We start from the raw sequence: 15,102 nt of genomic DNA on the forward strand, positions 1-15,102 counted from the left end.
TTGTCTTCACTTTTAGGACCATCATGAATTGAATCTCAGGGAAAGCGCTAGAAGCATAGAATCACCAAGGCTGGAACAGACCTACAAGATCATCCAGTCTGACCGTCCACATATCACCAGTATTTCCCACTAAACCATGTCCCTCAGTACAACACCTAAATGTTTTTTGAACACCTCCAGGGATAGTGACTCCACTGCCTCCCTGGGCAGCGTGTGACAGTGCCTGATTACTCTCTCAGAGAAGAAGTGTTTCTTAACATCCAACCTGAATCACCCTGGTGCAACTTGAGGACACTCCCTCTTGTCCTACTGCTTGTTACATGGGAGAAGAGGCCAACCCCCACCTCAACACAATCTCCCCTCATGTAGTTGTAGAAAGCAACAAGATCTCCCCTGAGCCTTCTTTACCTGATACTAAACAATTACAATTTCCTCAGCCGCTCCTCATAAGACTTGTGCTCCAGACCCTTCACAGCTTTGTTGCCCTTCTCAGGACACGTTCCAGGGCCGCAATGTCTTTCTTGTAGTGAGGGGCCCAAAACTGAACACAATATTCAAGGTGCAATTTCACCAGAGCTGAGTACAGAGGGATGATCCCCTCCATGCTCCTGCTGGCAGCACTATTTCTGATACTAGCCAGAATGCTATTGTCCTTCTCGGCCATCTGGGCACACTGCTGGCTCATGTTCAGCAGAGCACTGACCAATAGCCCCAGGTCCATTTCCTCTACACTGTCTACCAGCCACTCTGCCCCAGGCCTGTAGCGCTGTCTGGGGTTGTTGCGGCCAAAGTGCAGGACTTGGCACTTGGTCTTGTTGAACTTCATCCCACTCGCCTCAGTGCAGCATACCAGCCTGCCCAGATCCCTCTGTAAGGTCTTCCGAGCCCCAGGCAGATTGGTACTTGGTGTCATCTGCAAACTTACTGAGGCTGTTCTCAATGCCCTCATTCAGGCCATCAGTAAAGATATTGAACAGCTCAGGCCCTCACACCAGTCCCTGGGGAGCAGGGCTTAAACAGTAACACCAAGCTGTATGTTGTCGAGGCTTTGTATGATAAACTCTTAACAAGGAACTGCTGAAAGTAGAGAACTAGAATTTAAATCTGCAGGGTGTTTGATCCAATTGTTCTACTGATTTGCCCTATCATCCATTCAACACCTTGGAACCAGAATGCACCAGTCTTTAAAGTGACTATCCTGAAGTGCACCTAATTCACAGGGCTCTGAGAATTTCCTAAACATTTCTAAATATTTGCAAAGTAAATTCCTAAATATTTGCAAAGTAGCTTCCTATTATAAGAGCTTGAAGGATGAACATGACTTGATTCAGAAATGTACTAAAGCACAAGACTGAGAATTAGGTGACCAAATAGCTCTAAAAATTTGTCTCTCACGCTATACATGCATTTAAACTTAATACAATTCCGGAATGACACTTAAACTTGCACTTAGGCCCTTGCTTATGTACTGTCCAAAACCAGGACAGTGGTGGTTTTGTTAAGTGTGGCAATGTCATTTCCAAAGAACAGCAGCTGTGCTAACCAGAGAGAAGAATGGAGTAAAGAACCTCAGCTTCAGGAATAGCAGTTAATTATCAGTTTTTTACCTTGTTTACCTTTTATTATACACTCTGTTTTATACTAAATCTGAACTACTTCTAAACAGAAATATTTTGTAAATGACTAGTTCCAACCACCAAATTTTAGATCCTGTCTCAGGATGGGAGCTTGGACAAACTGACCTTCTGCAGTCCTTTTACCCTATTTTTTTAACACCTACCCTGTCTCCACAGAACTGTCCCTTGAGTTTTAATACTAATAGCAAATGAATGGATTCATGGACAGAAGGAACCATCTTTGACTCTAGGCAGATCCAATTCATCAGCCTTTTAAATCTTGAACAGAAAACAAAGCACATAGCAACTCTATTCATGAAAAATACTGCAGAAGCTATGCTGGGAGAAAGAAAGAAAACTTCTGCTCAGTGTGTCTTACATTCTATGGGAAAAGGCTGAGATGACACTATACATTAAACTTTGAAGACTTCCTGGTGGATCATGCTGCTGCTTTATCAATTCATCAATGAAGAACACAAGTCAAAATTCTGAAGAGATTATCATGATGGGAGTTGTTCCCACTTTGGTGATTATTACAGGATTTTATTCTCAACATGGGAACATACCTGTACATTAATATTCTTTGCTCCAATTAAGCTGTTTCAGTCTTTACTGAATTCAGAAATGAATAACAGCAGATGTAAATGTAATTCCAGAGTCTCTGAAACCAAGTATCAATTCACTGTAACTAAAACTGGAACGCACCGCAGAGCTCATAACTTTCATTCTGATTCTTAGACTATTAGGCACCGGTTCCCATTATGTAATTAATCTTCACCTTGTTTCATATTTCCCAGTCATTAAAAAGAGAATAAAAAATAATTTGACAAAGAGTATTTCACACTTATACATACCAGAAATTACCACAGGAAAGAATCACGCTATGATTAGAATTAGATTTTGTCTAACACTCCAGGCATAGCAGATAAAAGGTTGTACTGTAATACATGCAGCTATGCAAGTATGAAAGTTTTATTTTACACAACAGAAGTCTTTACCTCTCATTTAAACAATGAGCTCCATCTCCTCAGCAAACTGCCTCCCCCATCTCCTACAAGGAAATGTAAGTAGAAAATAATTTAACACAGAGATATTCTCTTGCTCCTACCATCATATGGGAACATACTGAGTATTTCCAATTACTTCTTTTGGATTGGGTTTGGTTTCAATTCTGACTGTTTCAACATTGGGTACCCAAATACTCACAAATCATCCAGAGCTCTCTGTTTGGTCCTGAATTCTTAGCTTCATTAGATTTTGCGGCAGTGATTTACAGAGGTAGCTCATTTTTCTATCTACTCTTTTAAGTATCATATTAATCATTTGCCTGTGTGCAGCTATGCTTGCTCTGGCATCTTTGAAAGTTCAGAGAATCTGGAAACAAACTCTGAAAACTCTCCCTAGAGCATGAAAATAGGCATCTACAGACTGGGGACAGAATAAATTACACACAGGAGCATTATACCCTTCTCTTGTACGTATTGTATTCTCTTGTACGCGTTATACTCTTCTCTTGCTACATGCCTGAGAGATTAAGTAGTTTATTAATGCTGTCTAAGGTCTAAATACATTCAAGAGATAGCCTGACCTGGTATGATATTTTGTTTCTCTTTTATGCTGAACAGACTGTCTTCTCTATGCAATGCTACCAATCTGCCCTTTCCATTTTTACTTATGCCCAGACTAATTTTATTTATCCCATGCCCTTTGGGACTAAATCTGCTCAGTAGAATTTAGAGGCCAAGTTTTCAGGTGCTTTTGAAATGATAGAGAAGAAAAAGACAGATTGTCCAGATACCTTGTATCTTTTAGAAGAATATTAAATCCAGGATTTAAAAATCCCTGCTACTTACCATTTGCTGCAGCTAATTATAGGACAAGATGGCAAAATAGACTACCGAGTCATCTGGATAGAGCTTGCAAAGATTTGATCTTCTGTGATGCTACATCCTGAATTCAAAGTTGAACAGAAGACTCAAACCTATAATCCGCATTACTTAAATGCTGCAGCCTTCGGGTTCAGGGTTAAGACCTGAATATTTAGAATAATCATTTCCTGCCTTCTAAGAACTGTGTGAACACTGACTAGTTAATCTTCATATTACTTTTTAAATATAGATAGTACTATGTGACTGGCAAGTATAACTATTTCATAGCACAAAGGCACAAGATTTATGATACTGTTCCAGGGTGTAGAAATAGAGAATTTAGTTTTCTACTTTATCTCATATTCCCTGTGTGATACAGAGCAGGTTGCTGAGTCCTGGTGATGGTGTCCATCACCAAACCTGAGCTGCATGGTCACAGCAACGTTCTGACATACTCAACTTCTGGAGACCTGCTTCCAGGTAACTACCTTGTCTTTACAAGCAACCACCTTCACATGCAAATGCTAAATCGGTCCCTCCTAGGAATAACTGTAGGTTCTCTTGTACACACTCTATTGGTCCCATATTGTCACTGCAAATACAGGCAAGAAATATGAAAATGGTCTGGCATGTGCTACTGGGGTGGATCTGCTGTCAGTGCAGATAAGGGAATCTTTGGGTGCACTTTACGGTGCAGCGGGTACCAGACATTTTCCTGCTGTTTGCAGCAGCTGGCTTACCCAAAATCTGGCCCTAATGTCACCCCCTGTAGTGAATTGCATGGTCAGATGGTGAATCTGGTTACAAATCAGCACTGCTTTCAAAGAAATGGTGTAAAAAGAGCCTGTAGTTTCCAATTCTCCTGTAAAATGATGGCAGGTTATAATTAATAATGTCTAACAAGGTGTTATGGATATGAACATACTTTGAAAATAACGAGCTACTCAGATACTACTTTAAATGTGGACTAAAAGTCTATATTACTGATTGTAATTATATCAGTTCCACAGAGTATATTACATAAAATATACTAACAGCCTGAGAATTCATTATTGTTTTAATATTAACAGAAAAATAACCGTGGACAGTTACTATGTGTTACTTATAAATATTTGCACACTGATCCAAGAGAAAATGTAATACTTCTAAATTACCTCCATATGGTCTCACCTCTAAAGAAATCAGGTAACAGTCCTTAGCATTTATCAGTTCTCCAACTTCCGTATATATGCTTTCCGGTACCTACAATCCTAAAAACATAGTCACCAAAATCATAATCATAATTATGAAAGGAAGATAATAAACCATCTTTTTCCTTTCACATGAACAGCTGGGGTCCAGCTGGGTTCATCCATGAGAGTTTCTCCATATGCAAAAAGATTAGGTCTTAAGAGTCATAGAAGATGAATCACTGATGATTTCACGGATTGAAGACAGGAGAGAATAGCTACAAGGTCTTCATTAAGCTGCTGATGGGCATCTGGCTGATCAGATAATAAATGCACAGAAACAAAAATTTTGAGGCCTCTCTTCAGCAAATACTTCATCTATCAATGCTAACCTTAGACAGGGTCCTGTTACTAATCCCATTAGTTCCACAGACTGAATTAGCTACACATTTTTGGCTAAGGGAATGTTAATGCACTTTGCTGGATATGGTTGCCATACTAATCCAAGGACTAACAGCTTGATATACCACTGAAATGAGCAATATATATATATATATATATATATATATATATATATATATATATATCTTTGGTTCAGATGGGACTTGGATTAAAAGGATAACAAAATATGCATTGAGGAAATTGATTATATATATGAGATTGTCTTGGAATGTAATTGCAATTGAGTCTTATATTCCTTCCCCTGTAGTTACTGTTGATATTTTATAGGAAGATACTGAAGAACAACTAGTTTTATTCCATGCTTTTTAGAGCAGAACCCATCTTGCAGCAGGTGATGAAAGACAGGGACCATACAAAGGCAATCAGATATAACCACAATAGGAATTTTTCAGTTGTCTGTCTGTTCAGAAGGGACAGCATTTAAACTTTAATATAAAAGAAGTAAAATACACTACGAACCTTGCAATGAATATGGAAACAAAACAATCCCCAGTACAAAACCGAGATGAATTTCAATTACTTTAAGGCTTGTTATAAATTACCTTTTTTATAGAATGTTTTACAGAAACCAAAATCTTGATGCAAAAGCTTTATGGGGACACGATGACGGCAGTGTTTCAGATACTTTCCCTTCCTTAATGTATTAAATATAGAGTGCAAAACTAGGTATAAGACCAAGAAGAAATGAAGACTAAAAATAAGTTCACCAAACTACTAATCGGTAGTAAATGCATTAAGCCTTTAGATATAATATTATTAAGTGGATGACTGCCATGCAACAACTGCCTTAATCAAAAGAGCTAGAGAAAGTACCAGAGAGGCCAAGCATGAGGATCTCTGTATTTGGCAGGCTTGCCCTTCATACCTTTTCCACTGCGAACACGAGGGATGAAGGAGCAACTCAAAGGCTAAGAATATTGTCTCAACACAAAAAGAGATGAAGAAAATGAGAAAGATGACAGCACTTGGATAAAAGCCAGTCATATAAAGATATCAGCGCAGAATAATAAGACACTGGCAGACATCCCAAATCAATTAAGGAAGATTACTACAGCATAGGCCAATATACTTGTCTTTGGAAAACCTAAGACGTGGATAACAAAGTTTAAGAATAGCTTCAAAAAATGGAAGAACATGATTTTGAGAAGATATGAGGAAAATGAAGGCAATTTGAATTATAAATCAAAAGAAGGCACAAATGCGTTTTCATTTCATGGGCTCTGTTTGACACTTCTGTATGACCTACACAGAGTCTCAAATCACTGATTACACACTGAACCTAGGAGTAACTTGACAGGTGTGAAAAATACTTTACTTTCTCCTGCAAGAAGGGAGACTACCACTTGAGGCTACTACTCATGAAAAGCTACTAATGGTGTAATTTCCCAGGAGCTTATTCTCTTCAAACAGTGGAATATTCTTATCAAAGCAGCATGTATAAAAATATAGACTTCCATTTTTTAAATGAATAATGTTTAATGGAGACTAACCAAAAACTACAAATAAACTCCTGCCTGTAAATCCATTCTGAGCACAAATAAGCTCAAGGACCTTTCCACCACTCCTTAAAAGAGGGAAAAAATGATCATTCTGGGCATCTTAAAACTCAGGATAAAAATAAAATAATCCATAAAAGCTGTGCATGATAACTCAAAAATCATTAATAATCAGTTGCTTGAGCTACAGCTCATGGCTGGCAGTCACATGGAAACTGTATCTGAAAACAGACAGAAAGCTAAGATACTAAAATCACTTACTGTTTAACTTTTATGAATAACAAACTAGTATTTGAGATTCGGTTCTTTGAACCTTAGCTCCTTTCACTGCTATTATGGACTGAATTCTAAACCAAGAAGGAAAATCTACCTTGGATATGATTTTTCTTCATGGTTCTCAAATACCTAACATAAAAGCAATGCTTCTCATTTTTTCTTCTAAATCTCTGTTTACACTATTTAAGGGTGACAGACTTATAAGGAAATTGCCAAGCAAAGAGAGATTGTCCCTTACACTTCATTGTCTTCTTCTGTGTCCTCTGCAACAGAATTTAGAAGCATGCATTATTACTCCTCCTGTAGTGAGTCATTATCCTTACTTTGTATATGAAAGCACTAAGAAAATATGATGCAAAAATGATCAGACTGTAAATTATAGATTAGCTACCTGCCTCAGTCACAGAGCTAGGTTGCCAGAACTGATTTCCTCTTCAACTTTGACTGTATCTGATGACAAACATGAAATAGAGTATCCTTCCCCAAATACATTAGAAGGCAGAGTGCATGTGTGCAAGAGCATACAACAAAATACTCTAAGAAACGGTAAGTAATAAGTATTACGTAGATAATAAGTAAAAATATCAGCTGGGAGAATACAGTCAAGATAAATGCACAATTTCTAGTAGAGAATCTTACAAAAATAGCACTGTTTTCAGCTTCTTAAGTTCCTTTTCTGTCCCTTTCTGTTAAAACTGTAAGGTTTGATGAGACAACATTGTTTGAATGTTTTCATAAAATCTGCAGCAAACCCCTTTTATCTCTTTTTATCCAAGCAAGAAACCTGACCGTTTTGCCCTCTATAAATTGCTCTTTTCAGATTTCAGTGACTCGGCTGATTTTGTTCCAGATTGGTTTACGCTGACGGCCGACTGAAGGCCATTGCAGCAGATTCTATCATCTTGAAATTTTAAGAGAGGATATCTCTTTCTTACATTTCTTTATCAGAGTTTCTGCTTGGTGTCTAAGGTCTGCACCAACAACTTAACATGCTTGGTCTAAAACAGCTGTCTGTGTGCAGTAGCCAGTCCATGGACGACTCTGAATGTTTTTCTGCTGTGCAGATTTGCACTGGGTTAATTCAGGTGACATTGCTAAACACAACTTATTTCCACCTCTATCAACTTTTGATATAGGGCAGCTGGCAGGATAGCCACACAAACAGGAGTCTCTCCAAAACATCTTTCTAATACACTAGGCAGTCCCAGTGCCTGTATTTAACTGAGAATAGGGAATGGCAGTCATGCAAATATGCCTAATTATGTGCTGAACTGATCAATGCCAGTGGAAATACTAAAAAGTTCATGGTCCATTTCTCCTCTCCCTTCCCAAGTAAATTTGCAATTGCAGTGCATGTGCAATTGCAATGCCTGGATATCTACTGTGCCCACAGCCACTGCTTCCTTCTGAAAATCAGGTTTCCAAAATTAGTAGGCTTTTTTTGAGATATGGGTCCTAATCAGTTTTCTGGCATCCTGCAGTAAACTGAATCAAGTCAGCCTTAGAATTTGTGTCTCCAAAGCCCATTTCCAATATATTAGATGTTAATGCCCTGCCTCAGAAGTTCACCAAATTCTCATACACCGTTCAGTGGCTTCATAGTGGCTCATAAGAAGCTCAAGATTCTCCCTTGCTTAATGTGAGTTTCCACTGTGATACAGCCAGGGTGAGCCCACAGCAGAACCTCTGATGTCCAATTCTGCCATGCAGGGCAGCGTGGAGGACTGGAAGTGAGGAAGGAAAGGCAGTGGGAGCTAATGCTTAGTGAGCCTGTGAGATCTTTTGTTGCTCACATAACATTCCCTAAGATGTTTACACTGGAAGGACACACAACATGCACCTTGTAATTTAACCTGAACTACATCTGAGAAACTGAATGGAGAGGTGAAACCACCTCCTGCCAGAGCCTGCAATCCCTCTGTTGTGCCTGAGATTTTCTAGGTGACAGTATTGCACAAGCAGTTTTACTTAGGTAATGCCATTTCTTTTTTTGCAAGCCTGTAACAGTGACATGCAAAGTCATTGCCCTGTGTACAAGGGTACAGTTCAGCTTTATCAGGAAGAATCAGAGAGAAAATCTTGCCCAACATTTTAGGCTAATGAGTTAAACACTGATTTGGGTTGCCATTTGTTAGCTGATAATTTTGTGCCACATGGCAATGGACAAATAGTACCGAACAAATAACGGAGCATGGATGTTAACAAGCAGCCCACTGACTTCCAGTGAAAGGCTCTGATGACTGGGCTATTTTTATACAAACTTTTGAAAATGCAATTTGTTATGAACTGCAGAGGAATGAAGAACAAAGGAGTGGAGCTGAGGTGGGCACAGGTGTACAGGCTACCCACTGTACAAGCTTCCTGCCTGCCACTGAACCTAGGGAAGCTGCCAGTTTCTCAGGCAGAGCTGGTAAAACCACTTATTCATTTGCCCTCTTTTCCTACCAGAAGACTCTGTTTTCAGACTTTCCCTCCTTGAACTTAAATGCAACATTTCAAGTGTCTGCCTCAGTCTGACATCTTTTCACTCCCAGAGAATAACTATTATACTGCTATTAAGACTGCCACGCCAAAGGCATTTTGTGCAACCTTAATTTCATCCCTCATGCCTATCTATTATGAAGCCACCTAACACACACCTTGATCAGACTAACTCTCTTACACAGTCTGCACCTCATTCAGCGTCCAGAATCTGAGCACCACAGAAGGCAGGGTTCACCTGGCCTACCTTCAGACACCTGCAGCCCCGATGTCTGCACCCAAACTCATCGTGTTGTACTTCCCTTAGTGCCAGTGAAAAGAGAAAAAGGCTCTTGCAGGATTCAACTGGGCTTATTCTTAGATGGACATCTAACACCCATGACTATCATTCAAAAATTGCTAGCTTTGTCTGTGTAACAGTCGTGGCTGTGGTTAGACACAGGATCTTATTTGCCAGAATACATACCAGGCATTTAACTTGGGTGCTGCCGTGCGTAGCATATCATCTCCTTTCTCAAATGGGAATGGAGTGCTGAAAGACTAAGGTAAAGAATTTCTACTAGCTTTAGATACTAAGATTTATAAACCTTAGCATTATGTAGCACTACACGTATCCAAGAAACAACTGTTAACTTCCAGTACAGCTATGCATGATCTGCACTTCTTCAAGTCAGACCCTACTGTCTCCAGCTGGGCTTCCAGAAAATGAGAAACACAGCATCAGAGGTCAGTTATGGGAAATCTGGTTTACGTCATCTGTGTAGCAACACAAACAGGCAGGCAAAGAAACCCACAACTGCCTTATGGACTTAGTTGTCTTTTCCATCCACCTCTCGCCTCCCTCACTCCATAACTTTCAACACTGCAACAGATGAAGTAAAAGCTCTAAAGATTATCCTTAATTTTATTGAAAAACCATGCTTCATTTCCCCCCTCATGTGCACTGAATCCCCTGAAAAAAAAAGAGCACATTAATAATTAGAGCAATATATCCTACATATGCAAAAGGAGACTGAATTAAGACTCACAAACCATTTTATTTCTGAATTTTTCTGGTTGTTGTGATTGTTCAACCTGGAATTCATCTGCCCTAACTTATGTTTCCTTAAGCTAGACCATTAAGTCTGCATTAATCGCACACAGCCATCTTACAGTCAGTAGGAAAAGTGAAAGGCATTCGGGGTGGGATGGGGCAACACATGCTGAGATAAATATGAAAAGGTTCTGTTAGATGAAGCACCCTCTGGTGGCATCTCTTTCTCTCACAGGCTATAAAGGGAACCTGTGGTGCCCACACCAAATCTAAGTTCCCAGGTTCTGTGTATACTTTTAGGCTTTTTTCTAAGCCTATGTTTAGAGCAAATTTTTCCTACACTGGTTAAAATACTACACCAGTACTTAAAAATGCTCACAGTAACTGTAACTGTGCTCAAATCATTCTCTTGTTTGTCTCCCTTCAATGCATATATTTTTCTGGTTCCTTCGTTCCTCTGGAGAGGTATCGGTATTTATTTTACAAAGTACTTCTGAAGGAAAATAGAGTTAGATAAATGACAAAATATATTTTACTATACATGCTACTTCCTAGGAATGCATTGAATTAGTATGCTCCGTTGGGTTCTCTCCCAGGAGAATGATTTAGTCTAATGATAGTGCCAGGTCATTAGTGCAGTATCAGCATAAATTCTGCTTAACCAACGCCAGGTGGTTAACTAGTTTATGTTAATGTACTGTGTGCATAAAACTGTGAACTCACCATCTTTTATGGCAATGTGCTTTGAAGAAAGATTTGGGCAGCGAGAATGTATTCTCACTAATTTGGAGCCAGATGTAAATCATTTTCACTGCTGCCCCTGAGATGATGAGACATATACTCTTGTGCATTGTCATCTGAAGTTGATTGAAAGCAATTTTTTCTTAACAAGCTGATTTTAAAACTGCATATATTTAAAAACAACAAATTAAAGTTTACTTAATGTGCTTTCTTCAAATTCATCAGAAAATCTTGTTTCTTATATCACAGAAGCATACCACAGAATCACAGAATGGCTTGGGTTGAAAGGGACCTTACAGATCATCCAGTTCCAACCTTCTGCCACGAGATGCTTGCTACCCACAAGATCAGGCTGCTCAGAGCCCACCCAACCTTACCGTGAACACCTCTAGGGATGGGGCACTCACAGTTTTTTCAGGCAACTTGTTCCAGTGCCTCGTCACTGCCTGAGTAAAGAATTGCTGCCTAACATCTAACCTAAATCCTCCCTCTTTTGGTTTAAAACCATTCCACCTTGTCCTATTACTATCACACTGTAGAAAGTCAATCTCCCTCCTGTTTGTAACTATGAGAAGGCCACAATGAAGTCTCCCTGGAGCCCTCTCTTCTCCATACATGTTACACATTGTACCTTTTTCTACATGCATTCTAGTTTTGGCATGATGGAAAATTCCTTTCCCTGAAAAAAAAAAAAAAAAAAAAAACAACAATCTGCAAGTATAGACTACATTTTAAGAGTTTGAATCCTCAGTTTTGCATTTCTGACCCTCAGGTCAGGATTTTTCCATTTAATGGTGTCTATTGATTGATTGTGAAATGACAAAAAGGTCTCATCTTGCTATATCTGAAACACAAGCATCTCAAGAGTAAGTATGACAGATTTTCCTTCCAAGCACAAAACCATATACATGACTAAGATGTTCAGCAATGAAAAAGTGATTCTCTATTATACGCCGTACATTCCTTACTGCAAGCTAGAAATCTCCTCATTTGTAAGCTGATGTTGAAAAACCCTCGAGTTGAAAAGAACAGAAAAAAAAACAGAAACTGAAGTTTTCGACACTCAAGTTAGTAAGTACGTCCGTTGTACAAGGACACGTAGACTTTGAAGAGGAATGAAATTACCCATCAAGGAAAGAAAAAAAAAAAATAAGACAAATCCAGAGTCATGGCTCAGTGGTTTCAAAACTGTTGACAAGATGAGTAAGTGTTTCATAAAGTTTTCCATAAAACTGCAAAGAATGAAAGACAAGCTGTGACTAGAAGGACATAAATCAGGACATAACTCAGAAGGATGAGGAAAAGTTTTATGTATCTAGAAGGTTTACTTCTTAGAAAATCCCAAAATTCTTATGATATAGATGGCTGAACAGAGGGCCTCATCTTGGACACAAATCCTGTGATGGCTCCTCAGAACTCCAACTCTCAGGAAACTGAGAAGGAATCTTTAATCAAAAAGGAAGATGTTTGATCACTGGAGTATCTTCTCAATTGAGCACATGCTGCAGAACAGCAGAAGACAAGAATTTTGTGTTCCATCTTTGTGAATCCAAGAGTAGTCACTGCTCTGGTTGGACTGGATGATCCTGTGGGTCTTTTCCAACCTTAGTGATTCTATGATTCTTTGATTCTATGAGGGTTCAGCAGTGAGATGCACTTTAGTATTTATAACACTGCTTAGCTGGTATGTTTTAATTAGTCACAAAACAACAATTTGCAGAATTTTAGAGTGTTCTTCCCAGCTATGATAAACATGTGCTGGGAAGGAAAAGGCTCAAGTCAAGCTCACTGCTCTCCTTCATGTCCCAGAGGAGAGAACACAGAGATGTTGAGTTAAATGTCTGAACAGAATAGCAGTCAGAGGTGCCTACAGCACAGTCTTCTCTGTATTACTAACACTGGATACTTTATTTCTTAAGAATTATCTACAATGGTCAGACAGAAAACATAAATTCTCACAAGAAAAACCGCTTTTCCTTGAGGTCTTAGGCTGCCAGTAATGAAACATTCTCGGAATTTCTCTAAAACTGTAGGCAATGGCTTTCTAGCTCAAACTACATCCAAGAGAAACAAAATCTGTTTGACCTCAGTTTGACAGATGCAAATGAATTGATCACAGAAATAACAATGGAAATAACAGAAGTAACAAGGATGGTTAGGTAGAAGTGACTGTGGCTTGAGGATAGCTGTTTTGCTAAGTCCAAAGCAGTAGGTTCAGATTACTTGTATCCAAATATTTTAAGAGACTGAGATGAGGATCCCCATAAAAGCTTACTGCTCATACACTGTACAAGATCCAGAGGAAAAAAGACAGCATTAAAAAAATAGCAATTAATCTCTTGAATTACCTATCAGTGATATTGTAGTATTCTCTGCTTCAAGGTAGTGTAAAATTGCATTTCTTTCATTTTTAAAATCAAGTTTTGATCTTTTTTCATCTAAAAATTACCAAGGTAGCTTTTCAGAAATCGAAGCAGCTGATCAGACAGCAAAATGCTTTGGCTTGTGTGGAAGAAACCAGATTACATAATCTGATAAAGATCTTTTTTATCCTTAAAGTCTATGAACCTGGGAATTAAGATATAGAAGGAATGTAGCCTTTTTGAAGCTATTATTTTCTTATTAACAAAAACTTGACTCATTGTTTTTGAACATGAGTTTAAATATAAATGGTGGCTCTGATGATATCAGTGGGGGAAAAAAAATCCTATTTAACCTTGGGAGGGTAACATTTTTTCTTTGGTGTGGTTCATATTCATTTTCTGAAAGCATGACCCTGAGCACTGCACATTGTATGCCCGTTGGCTTTGTCACTATGAACCAGTGGCAGAGTCTGAGTGATATGGCAATTTCTCAAAATGTAATAAATATCTTTAATATCAGAGCTCCTTTTCCTCCTTACGTGTGTGTGTCAGTGGTGCAGTATTTGCCTCTGACAGTTGCAGTGGGGAACTAGACAGAAGTTGCTTACATATAACAAAAGCCATTTAAGAGTTGGGACGGGAAGCAGGGATATAAAGAGAGGAGGGCACAGCATCCTGCAGCAGATCAGGCATGGAGGGAGGCCAAAAGCCTGTTTAAACCAAAGCTGCATGCAGCTGTTAGCAGGAGCAGGGTAGAGAAATGAGCAGCCACAGCTGGCTGCTGGAGGGGGACAAACAGCAGCACTGGCTACAGGGCTGTGGCACAGATCGAATGTCGAGAGCATTATAAGAAGTTGCCATCAATCAAAGCTAAGTTCCTAGTGTGTATGTAGCTGGTGGTACCAGGCAGCACTGCTTGAGCTTGTGCTTGATAAACTCCACACTTTAAGTGTTCAGTTTCACAGTGTGTTTTGCTTATATGTTGTTGAAGTGCTGCCTATAGTTCAGACAGTAAATCTGGGCCACTCTTCACTGTGCTGCACTCCACTTGGTGTCCCAGTGCTTGTGTGGTGATGCAATTATCAACACATCACCCTGCCCTCATTGCTGTTTCCATGCATATAACAGCTTTGGTCCAGCTTTTTCCTTGCATTCTTTTGGTCTGCTATCATAGTTCCATTCATTTGCTCAGATATGCTTTTAGCAGTCTTGAGATGTTTCTCCATAGTACTCCCTGCACCTCTGCTCCTTCTCAAATCATTCATGGATTATAAACAGGGGGACAAGATCACTGTCACCACTCGCCTGCCCTCCTACAACAGATGTCACAGTGCTGCCCTGAATCAGTCCCTGGAGGTAAATATTTTCAGTTATCATTTTCCAGTAACTGCAGAACCAACTACAGATTAAATCTGTGGTTTGTAGTACGGTACACATGAACATGCTTTTCTCTGTCACTTTTGCAGACCTTTCAGAAGTGATCAATAGGTCCCATGAGTTCCTAAATACTGCTTGTAACCATTCATCCAGCTTTAGGAAAGCATTAAATCCTGACTTAAAAATTTTCAGTGAAGAAGAATACATGACATATTTGACA

Source organism: Gallus gallus, chromosome 1, assembly GCF_016699485.2.
Source record: "Gallus gallus isolate bGalGal1 chromosome 1, bGalGal1.mat.broiler.GRCg7b, whole genome shotgun sequence".
Lineage (NCBI taxonomy): Eukaryota > Metazoa > Chordata > Aves > Galliformes > Phasianidae > Gallus > Gallus gallus.